The sequence below is a fragment of the Lupinus angustifolius genome, chromosome LG20, assembly GCF_001865875.1.
Source record: "Lupinus angustifolius cultivar Tanjil chromosome LG20, LupAngTanjil_v1.0, whole genome shotgun sequence".
NCBI lineage: Eukaryota > Viridiplantae > Streptophyta > Magnoliopsida > Fabales > Fabaceae > Lupinus > Lupinus angustifolius.
Genome location: NC_032028.1, coordinates 16,701,209 through 16,712,493, shown reverse-complemented (window position 1 = coordinate 16,712,493; position 11,285 = coordinate 16,701,209).

Here is an 11,285-nt window from a genome sequence, read left to right as displayed (position 1 = left end):
GATATAATGCATTTTGTTGCATCAACCTATATGTTATATAATTTCAAAATTTTAATAATCTTTTTTCCTATTTTTTCCTATTTATTTGTATGTCATTGACTTTTTAATCTTTTTATCATATATATATATATATATATATATAAATGATTTACAAAATATATTCGTTTAATCATTTTCATATTTCAAATTACATATTCATATTAATAAATAATATTGAAAAGACTTTTTAAAAAAAATAAATGTGTCATATTTAATTGAGTCTAGGGTGAAGTTAGGTTCAAAAGTTAGCCCACACGAAATTTAGAATAATATTAGTCTTCAAGTCTAAGGTCGAATATGAGTTCAAAAACTAGTTCAATCACCATTTAGGGTCAAACAAGAGATGACCCTTACTTAGTCTAATTTGACTCATCTTCAATGTGCTTATAGTCATTTATGTTAGATAAAGGAATTCTTTAAACATAGAATTTTATAGAATAGAGAAGTGATTGAAAACTTGTATATTTCTCATTGTAGAGTTCGGTTCAATACAACCATATATATAGGTAACTCTAGGTTGCTTGAATAAGAAGGAATCTGGTTAACCAACTCATAACCGAATAACAAACAATGATCACATGTTGAAAAAGAATTATCAACACGTGCTTAATGTGATGAACGTGTAATATGAGTGATCTACAATCTGGCCATTCTGCTTGATGTTTGCTCTGCATAAGACTCAATCTCTGCTATAATTCATGCTTCAATTCCTAGCTGCAATCCTAGTTTGATGTTTTAAGCTTCCTGCAAAAGGATTAGTAGCAGGGCAAAATATGCATATAGGTTTATTACCCTCCCTCAAGCTGGAGAGTATAAGTTTAATACTCCCAGCTTGGACAACAAGTGGGTGAAAATAGATGTTTCTAATGTCTTTGTAAAAATGTCAGCCACTTGTTGTGTTGTATGAATAGGGAGTAACTGATAAAGTTTGTTTTGTAAACGTTCACAAACAACATGACAATCAATTTCAATGTGTTTCGTACGTTCATGAAATACTGAATTTGCTGTAATATAACGAGCTGAATTGCTACCACAATATAGAAGAGCAGGTTGTATGAAAGGAACTTGAAAATCAAGTAATAGATAGGTTAGCCATTCTACCTCACAAGAAGCCAGAGCTAAGGCACGATACTCTGCTTCAGATGATGAACGTGAAACAGTAGTTTGTTTCTTGGATTTCCAAGAAACTAAGGAGTCCCCTAAGAACATACAATAGCCTGAAACTGATTTACGAGTATCTGAGCATGTAGCCCAATCAGAATCAGTGAAGCCCTTGAGTTGAATTGTGGAACTTGTTGGGTAGAAAAGGCCCTGACCAGGGCTACCCTTTAAGTAACGCAAAACTCTTGTGATGGCTTTGTAATGATTGGTAGTGGGATTAGCCATAAATTGGCTCAATTGTTGTGTTGCAAAACTGATATCAGGGCGTGTGTTTGTTAAATACAAAAGCCTCCCTACGAGTTGCCTGTAGAGCATTGGGTCATGAAAGGGGGTGCTGTCATTTTGGTGCAGTGGTGTAGTTTTGATCATTGGAGTAGGCACAGGTTTAGATGCTAAGTAACCAGTATCATTAAGAAGATCCAAGGAATATTTTCTTTGACATAGATTGATTCCTAGCTTGGATCTTGAAACTTCTAGGCCAAGGAAGTACTTGAGGGTACCTAAGTCTTTGATCTTGAATTTATTATCCAGAAATTGATTGACATGGTTTATTTCATAGGTGTTGTTGCCTGCTAAAATGAGGTCATCTACATATATGAGCAGAGTAGTGTAACTTGAGGAATGTTTCTTGGTGATGAGGGAATGATCATGATGAGATTGAGTGTAACCTAAGGATAGCAGGGCAATGGATAGTTTAGCAAACCACTGCCTACTTGCTTGTTTTAATCCATAAAGGGATGTGTTTAATTTGAAAACAAGGTTAGGTATGGTGGATGTAACCCCTTGAGGAAGAGTCATGTATACATCTTCATTGGGGTCACCATGTAAAAACGCATTATTGACATCTAATTGTTGCAATGTCCAATTCTGTGTGGCAGCAATAGCTAATAAAAGCCTAACAGTGGTGAGTTTCACCACTGGTGCAAAGGTCTCATTATAATCCAAACCTTCGGTTTGGTTGAAGCTTTTGGCCACAAGCCTAGCTTTATGCCTCTATATAGACCCATCAGAGTTAAACTTTAGTTTGTAGACCCATTTAGAACCAATGGTTTTCTTACCAAGGGGGAGAGGGACAAGGGACCATGTTTTGTTAAGATCCAAGGCTTGAATTTCAGCATTCATGGCTTTGATCCATGCCTCAAACTGGATGGCTTGTTTGTATGTTTTGGGTTCATAGTTGGTAGTAAAGGATATGTAATAGTGTAAGTGGTTATGAGATAGAGTGTAGTAGGAAAGGACAGATTCAAGAGGATGTTTAAGTTTGTGTGGAGTGGTAGTAGGATGAGTTGCTAATATGTTGCAGTGGAAGTCTTTGAGATATGTAGGTGGGCAATGAGTTCTCTGTGGTCTTCTAAGCTGAGGGGATGAGTTGGAAATTTGGGTCTGGTTACTAACAGGTTGGATGTCTATAGGGGTTAAAAGATTAGGACAAGGCAATTGTTGTCGTATGGTGCAGGGGATAGGTATAGAGTGGTCATCAAGGTAATGTGCAGGGTTAATGGTGTGGTTTATAGGTTCTAGGTTAGTCTCCTTAGTTTGGCATTGGTGAGGGAAAATATGTTCCTGAAATCTAACATGTCTAGAGAGGAAAATTTCTCTTGTGTTTAGGTCACAGAGAAGAAAACCTTTGGTGCCATTTTTGAAGCCAAGGAAGATGCATTTCCTGGCTATAGGATCAAGCTTGTTTCTATGGTTAGCAAGAGTTGTGGAAAAACATAAGCTGCCAAAGACTCTTAATGAGTTGAGATCAAGAGTGATGCCAAAGAAAAGTTCATGAGGGGATTTGTTGTCCAAGACAGGAGTAGGCAACATGTTCATGATGTGAACAACATGAGTAATAGCATAGCCCCAAAAGGGTTTAGGCAAATTGGACTGGAAAAGAATAGACCTAGCAATATTTAGGATGTGCCTATGTTTTCTTTCTACTGTGGAATTCTGTTGTGGTGTTTCAACACATGAAGTTTGATGTATGATGCTTAATTGGCTGTAGAGAGTAGGCATGTTAAATTCAGAGCCATTATCACTACGAATTATCTTAACCTTTCTATCATATTGAACTAAAGCCATTTGTATGAAGTTGTGAATAAGGGTCCTGGTTTCAGTTTTAGCATACGTAAGGAAAACCCAAGTGTATCTAGTAAAATCATCAACAATTGTAAGAAAGTATTTGTGTCCATCCAAAGTTAAGGTGCCAAAAGGCCCCCAAATGTCCATATGGACAAGATCAAAATATTGAGCAGTGCAAGTATTGCTAGAAGGAAAAGGTAACTTTGATTGCTTAGCAAGATAGAAAAAATCACAAACAATATTTTGGTCAAACTTAACATATGAAAACTGTTTATGAATGTTATTGAGGACAACTTGTGATGGGTATCCTAGTCTAAAGTGCCATAGATCAAAATTGTTAGATTTATTGCTTTGTAATTGATTGATTTGATCTGAGGCATAGGTCAATGACTTCCCATTCTTGGTGAGGATGTACAGGTTGTTGGTGGCTTCAGCATAACCAATCATCCTCGAGGTAGTCATATTCTGGATTATACAAGAGCAATTGTCAAACACAAGCTTGCATTGAAGTGAGGTGGCAAGCTTATGAATGGAAACAATATTGTATTTGAATCCAGGGATATACAAGGTGTTAAACATTCTAAGAGAGTTAGATAATCTAACAATACCAGAATGTTTAGCAATAATTGTCATGTTGTTTGGCAATTTAACACATATAGGTTTAACATGTTTATAGCATGCAAAGTTGGATAGATCATTAGTGACATGAACGGTTGCACCACTATCAAGGATCCAAGATTGTTGTGTTAGGATGTTACCTGAGATTGGATGATCATCACTTGGTTCTTGGCTGAGGTGGTTGATGTTGTGTTCATGATCAATGGTTAATTTTCCAACTTGGCTTGCATGTCCATCACCATCCATCCTTGCCTCTTGCATCTGGTTGTTCTTGTTGTCAGTTGGAATGGAAGTAATAGTGTTGATGGATCCACCAGTGGCATTCTTGGACTTGAACTTCAAATTTGGTGGAAATCCATGCTTGAAGTAGCATGTCTCAGCTGTGTGCCCATCCTTCCCACAGAAAACACAGATTTTGTTGTTGTTTGTTTGATAGGTTCTTGCATAGTTCCCTGTACTTCCTCCTCTAGTAAATCTTCGTGTGCTTTTATTGGATGTTTCAATGATATTCTTGCCTGAATTCTTGTTGAATGCTGGTCTCCAAGCTTGGTTTGTATTGACAGATTTTACAATCCCCTTTCCTTCACCATTTGATGTGTCTTCTTGTTGCCTTTCTTGTTGGAGAACTAAGGAGAAGACTTTGTTGATTGATGGCAGGGGTTCCATCAGCAGAATCTGAGTCTTCACAGTGTTATAGGAATCATTGAGTCTTTTAAGAAAACAAATGACAAACTCAGATTCTCTGTATTCTTTCATTAGTTTCAAGAGAGGGCAGTTTGAACCATTACTGCATAACAGATTTGGAATTGCCCTCAAGGTGTCAAGATCATCCCATATGGTCTTCATATCAGTATGAAAAACAGAAACAGTTCTATCACCTTGCCTCATAGAATGGATTTATTGTAAGAGGTCTGAGGTTCTGAAGTGATCGCCCTTAGAAAATCTTTCCTTAAGATCTTCCCACATATCTTGTGCATTGTCTATGTAAATGATACTTTGGGCAATTTGTTGGGTTAGTGACCTTGTTATCCATGATACAATCATGGTGTTGCATCTCTCCCAAGAGTCAAAGGTTGGCTCAGTTTGTTGTGGTATTCCTATTGTTACATTAACGAATTTGAACTTGTTTTTGGACATTAGAGCCCTCTTCATTGATCTACTCCATGAAGAGTAATTTCTGCCATCTAAAGGAGGTGATACCAAGACAAATTCAAAGGTTGGCTCAGTTTGTTGTGGTATTCCTATTGTTCCATTAACGAATTTGAACTTGTTTTTGGACATTAGAGCCTTCTTCATTGATCTACTCCATGAAGAGTAATTTATGCCATCTAAAGGAGGTGATACCAAGACAAATCCTGGGTTGTCACCTGGATGGAGGTAATATGGGTTTGTAGGATTTAAAGAAGGATCAACAAATTGTGACATGTTGTGTGTTGTCTCTGAGCTTGCTTCCATGTCTTGGTGCTTTCTTGGCAACTATTGCAGAATGGTTTCACAGCAGAGCACTCAAAAAATGAGTGCTCTGATACCATAAAGGAATTCTTTAAACATAGAATTTTATAGAATAGAGAAGTGATTGAAAACTTGTATATTTCTCATTGTAGAGTTCGGTTCAATACAACCATATATATAGGTAACTCTAGGTTGCTTGAATAAGAAGGAATCTGGTTAACCAACTCATAACCGAATAACAAACAATGATCACATGTTGAAAAAGAATTATCAACACGTGCTTAATGTGATGAACATGTAATATGAGTGATCTGCAATCTGGTCATTCTGCTTGATGTTTGCTCTGCATAAGACTCAATCTCTACTGTAATTCATGCTTTAATTCCTAGCTGCAATCCTAGTTTGATGTTTTAAGCTTCCTGCAAAAGGATTAGTAGCAAAGCAAAATATGCATATAGGTTTATTATTAGATGTTATTTATCTCATTTAGCCATCTAGGTTAATTAGTTTCTCTTCCGGAATTATAATTATTTTCTTATTTTTAATATTATCGCTTAACACACATAAAAAGTTCATTATAGTTATGCTTTTAAGTTATATACAAATTATGCACCGGGAAGAAAAAAAATCCGTTTTTGCCGCCTGGGTGAAGATAATCTATCATGCATGGCTTGAATTATAAGTGGGAGATATGGAGTTTTCTCCCCCAAGTGTACCTTTTCTTCTCTCATAAGTTTAATGCTTTCGATGGCAAACAAAAATATGTTATCCCAAATTATATCCCAAATTATATCTCACATCAACGATAATGATAGAAAAATAATAAATATTTAAAAATTTAATTGATATTCATGTTTTTATTGGTAGAGGATAAAATTTGAGACAATATATCTCTATTCTTGATTCCCTAGGCTTTCTTACCATTAAGAATTTTTACTAGCCTATGACAACTTGTACATTGGTCCATCTATGACACCCTAAATATCTTGCTTCATTGTTATGAATGAATAATCTATTAATTCATTATTATGAATGAATAATCTATTAATTCATTATAGTGCAAGTCTTTTGCATAGAGAAGGCAATGCTTATATTTTTATTCAAAATTAACACAACAATTTTACGTAGCACCAAGAAATACTTCAGATACCCAACTAATTAGTAACTATATATGAGTGAGAATATTTGTGAGAGAAAATATTACTCTTTATTCTTATATTATAAGAGAATTTATTATACTTTTCTTTTTTCAACTGTGAAACTTTGCTCGTAACCTTTTATATTGATGGGATTTTTCCCCACATAAACCTTGTGTTCATCTTTCTTACTATTTTAGTTGGTTCTCATTAGTTCTAGATTGACTTTATCTTATACTTCTACATACTGCTATATTCCTAACACTCAATTATCATCATTATCGGTATGAATGCTAAACAATACGGACAACCAAGATAATCCTCCTCATTTTGACGTTCTAACATATCTCCACATAACAGTTTTCTATTAATGTTGAATATAAGCTTCAACCGATATAACTTCTCATTCTTATCTGGATATAGTGCGAAAGTCTTGATTACAATTTGCAAAATACATAAGTTGCTAACAAAACCTAAAACGATATACTTTCAATGGATTCAACTAAATGGTCAAAAGAACTAGTTTTGCTGATCTTGAGGTTTATTTGAGTAGTTTTTTTTATAAATGCAAGCACAAGTTAATAATATATTCTCTACAAAATTAATGACACATAACATTAAAAAAAACTACTTGTGCTTACATTGTCATAAATGTTCCTCTAAAGTTATACATTTCTTATGGTATATCATAATTTGCAGGGTATGTTTCACTTTCCAATTTTAAACCCATATGACAATTAATAATAAAAATTATGGTTACATCCAAGGTTATTTGGACTAGATCAGATAGTCTTATCAGTCTGATCGTCACCCGTACAACCTAAAATCAGGGTGGTCTTCCAAAGCAGTCATCCTAAAACCAGTCTAACTAGGTAGGACAGGGAGAAACCACAATAACCCGGTTCGTTAAACCAAATCGATCTAAACCTAATTAAAAAAAAACAAAATCCTAGAAATCTGAAATAGAAACAGGGGAGATGAAGACTGGTCTAGTAAATGAAAACCTAGTCGTCAAGGAAAACCCTCTCGTCACTTGCTCATTGTAGCTCTTCACTTGCTCAATATCGCTCTTCACTGACATCTCTTGGGTACATGAGTCTCTTATGTTGGTAGTTTGTACTATTTAGCAGTTTGCACCGTCTTTGAATCTGTTTGCATTTTACATCGTGTTAATATTTGCAAAAAAAGTTACGTGATGGAGATAGATAAAATGAGTAATTGTGTGGAGATATTTGTTACAATTGATCTAGTCACTATTAAGCCCAAGTGTTTTATTAATCATTTGATTTTGATCTAGTCATAGTTACGTTGTATTTTATCTGTTAAATGCATTGTGTTAATATTTGCATTGTCATTTAGCTGTATCCCCTAAACAGAAGTGTATTATTTAGCTTGGTTAAACCAGTCACTATGTTAAATTGCTAATTGAGTGGATGGGTTAAATTGTTAATGTTTGGTGTTGGTATATTGTTTGTGTTAATGTTGGTAAATGGTTATAATTTTATATATGACATCATTTACATGTTCTTTAAATACAACTCAAGCAATAACTCATACTACTTAATATTTTAGAGCAAAATATGACTCAATATGAGATCATTGTCAATTAGTACATAATGTTGATGAAAATAACAGTATAAAATGTTTATATTATTCAAAGTGTTACATGGGTAGAGAAATACCTTGAATTAAATAGCATTTTGCTAGAGAAAAGGGAGATGTTCTACCTTATCTTTCAATCTCTTTTGAAGTTAAACATAAATTAAAAGAACACTTGAATCAAGTTAGTGGTAGTAGAAAAAGAAAAACTAATCAAATTCGAAGAGAAGAAGATTCAGAGAAGGAAAATGCTATGCAACATGAAGAAAATATGACCACCAATACCAACTAAAGCCAAGGGTAAGACACCTGTGCTCCAACAATTACTCTGGGAGCTCAACCCTTAATTAGAATGGGCTTTGTAGGTAAGGATTATATTCATAGAGATAATATATAAGTTACTCGATTCTTTTATGATTGTTGTGTCACATTCAAAATTTCAAATTCAGTTTACTATCAACCTTTGATAGATGCAATTGCCGCAATTGATCATGGGTATAAAGGTCATAGTTATTCTACCATTAGATCTAATTTATTGCATGCAATAAAGATGGAAATCGAGTTGCTAGTTGAGACCTTTAGGAATTTTGGAAAGAAACTAGTTGCACCATCATGGTTGATGGTTAGCGAGACCATATAAATAGACAACTTGTCAAATTTCTTGTATATTTTCATAAAGGAATAACTTTTGTGATATTTGACGCATATGATGTCATTAAAAATGCTAGAACACTTTGCAATTTGTTTATTGAGTTATTTGAGTTTGATGGAGTAACCAATATTGTGCACTTGGTTACCGACAATACTACAAATTATAAAGCTGCATGAATATGTTAAATAATAATTTTCGATCTATACATTGCTCTTCTTGTGCTTTATATTGTTTAAATTCGATTCTAGAAAATATTGGGAAAATGGAGCATGTGAATACCTTAGCTAAGAATGCTCCTGTGATATAACAAAATTTGTCTACAATCATGGATTTTCATTGGTATGGTTATGGAAAAGATAAGGGTGAAAAGAACATCTCGTTTTACAACAACCTTAATTACACTGAAAAACATTCATGAACACAAATTTGATTTGCAAGCTTTGGTCAATAGTAAATTTTTTATTGATTCTAGATATTACAGGGACAAGAAAGAAAATATATTTTAGGAGGTCGTGACATATGCTAGATTTTGGAATGATTATGCAATTATTGTAATATTGTGGCTCCACTAATCTTCTTGTTAAGAGGGTGTTCATGAACAAAAAGTCTTTATATAAGCTTTATATAATAATTATAAAGCAAATGTCGCGCCCCGATTTTCGGCTACACGACTTGTTTAGAGACGCCACTACATTTTATAGTTAAAAATGTAGAAAAATCTTTTAAGCCCAATTACCCTGGGCTTTTGGATTTTTGATATCCAGGTTCGGGAGTCAGTTATAAGGTAGGGAAGGTATTAGCACCCTACCCGCCCGCGTTAAGCGGTACCCTTCATTAAAAAATATAATTTTACTAATATTATTATTATTATTATTATTAAATTTTCGGATTAATTAATCAATTATTAAGAAGGAAAAATAATTATTTTTATTATTGAGCCTGACAATATTGACCTTGGTCCTACGTACCCCTATTAAGGGGATCCAGGCTTACGTAGTTCTTTAAGTAGAAAATGGTTTGTTGGTTGAGTGTATTTTAATTAAAGGAAATGTACTTCTAGTAAAAAAAGTATATTTTTTAAGTGTTGTTTATTATTGAAAAATAGTTTTTATTTGGTTATTTTAGAAAATGGAACAAATTAATTTTTGAGATTTAATCGATTGAAAAGAAGCGGCGTAGCGCGACCTTTCGAAGATGATATGATATATATATATAATAAATTTTTTATAGATTATTTACATGACTAGGATACTACTTAATTTAATTGAAAAATACATTAAAGTGATTTATTTTACATTTTAAATGTTTATTAAATTATTTTTAGGAGATTATTATTCATTATTAACAATTGCTGGATAATTACAAAATAAAAAAAAAGTGATAATAAAATTGTAAAATTGATAAAAACAGAATATTAATTACTCATAAAATAATGATATACTAGTTATTTTATGCTTACTCATTATCCTTAAAGTTATAGTATTTAATGTTTTTTACATTGCTAAAATAAGGATATTAATCAATGAATTATTAGTTCATAAATGACATTTTTATATTTTAATAATAATCATAAACAAATATCATGTAAAATAATTAAATGATAAGAAAAAACTAAAACTATACCTGCTTGCAAAGAAGGAGTGCCTTTTATTTAACACTAGAAGGAATTTGATCCTGTGTAGTGGTTGGGAAGGAGCCTGACACGTGTCAGATGCAGATTGGAGGGGATGGGGTGTTTACCACGCCTGGCCACGTGGCGCGTGTGGGTTGGTTGTCCTGGGGGTTGCATAGAAGCTTGTGGTAAGCCTGTCCACAGTGGATCCCGTGTTCTACACGGGAGATGATCCTGTGTGGCGCGATGCAGTGAGACCGCGGTGTGTTTTCGCTTAATGATTGGACGCCGTTCTGGGTCAACGTGATGGAGGAAAAGTACGCAGATCCAAGGGCAGTGATGGCGTGACGCAGTGAGTGCACAACGCTGTGGTAGTAACGGTCGCACTGGATTATTTTCACCAACAGTGTTTTTTTCTCTCTTAGAGGACCCTTTTTCTTGTAGTTTTCTTCCTAAAATCAAAATTTTGAACCCCTTAACTCTTCACAAACTCACCTATTTATAGCAAAATAATTTAACCCTAATCCCTAAAATCTTGTTAACCGAACCCTAATTATCTTAGCCCATTATCACTATTTTTATGGGGTCTAAACCACCAACTAAGTCAGATTTTGACTTAGTATTTAACCATTATTTTGAAAAATCTAATTAAAACATAATTAAATTATATTTTAATTACTTTTATATTCTATAAATTCCAAAAAAAAAAATTAATAATTATCTGAGTATGTTTTAATTTTGTGAAATTATATTTTCTAAAAAATAAAATATAAAAAAATTATTTTTTGTTTATTTGGTATTTAAAAGTGATTTTTAAGAACATCTCTCTTATTTCTATTTTAAAATTCGAATTTAATTACAAAAAATAACATAAAAAATATTCTTAATTATTCTTTACTTATTTTATAATAAAATTCAATAAAATAATGATACAATATTATTTTTATCC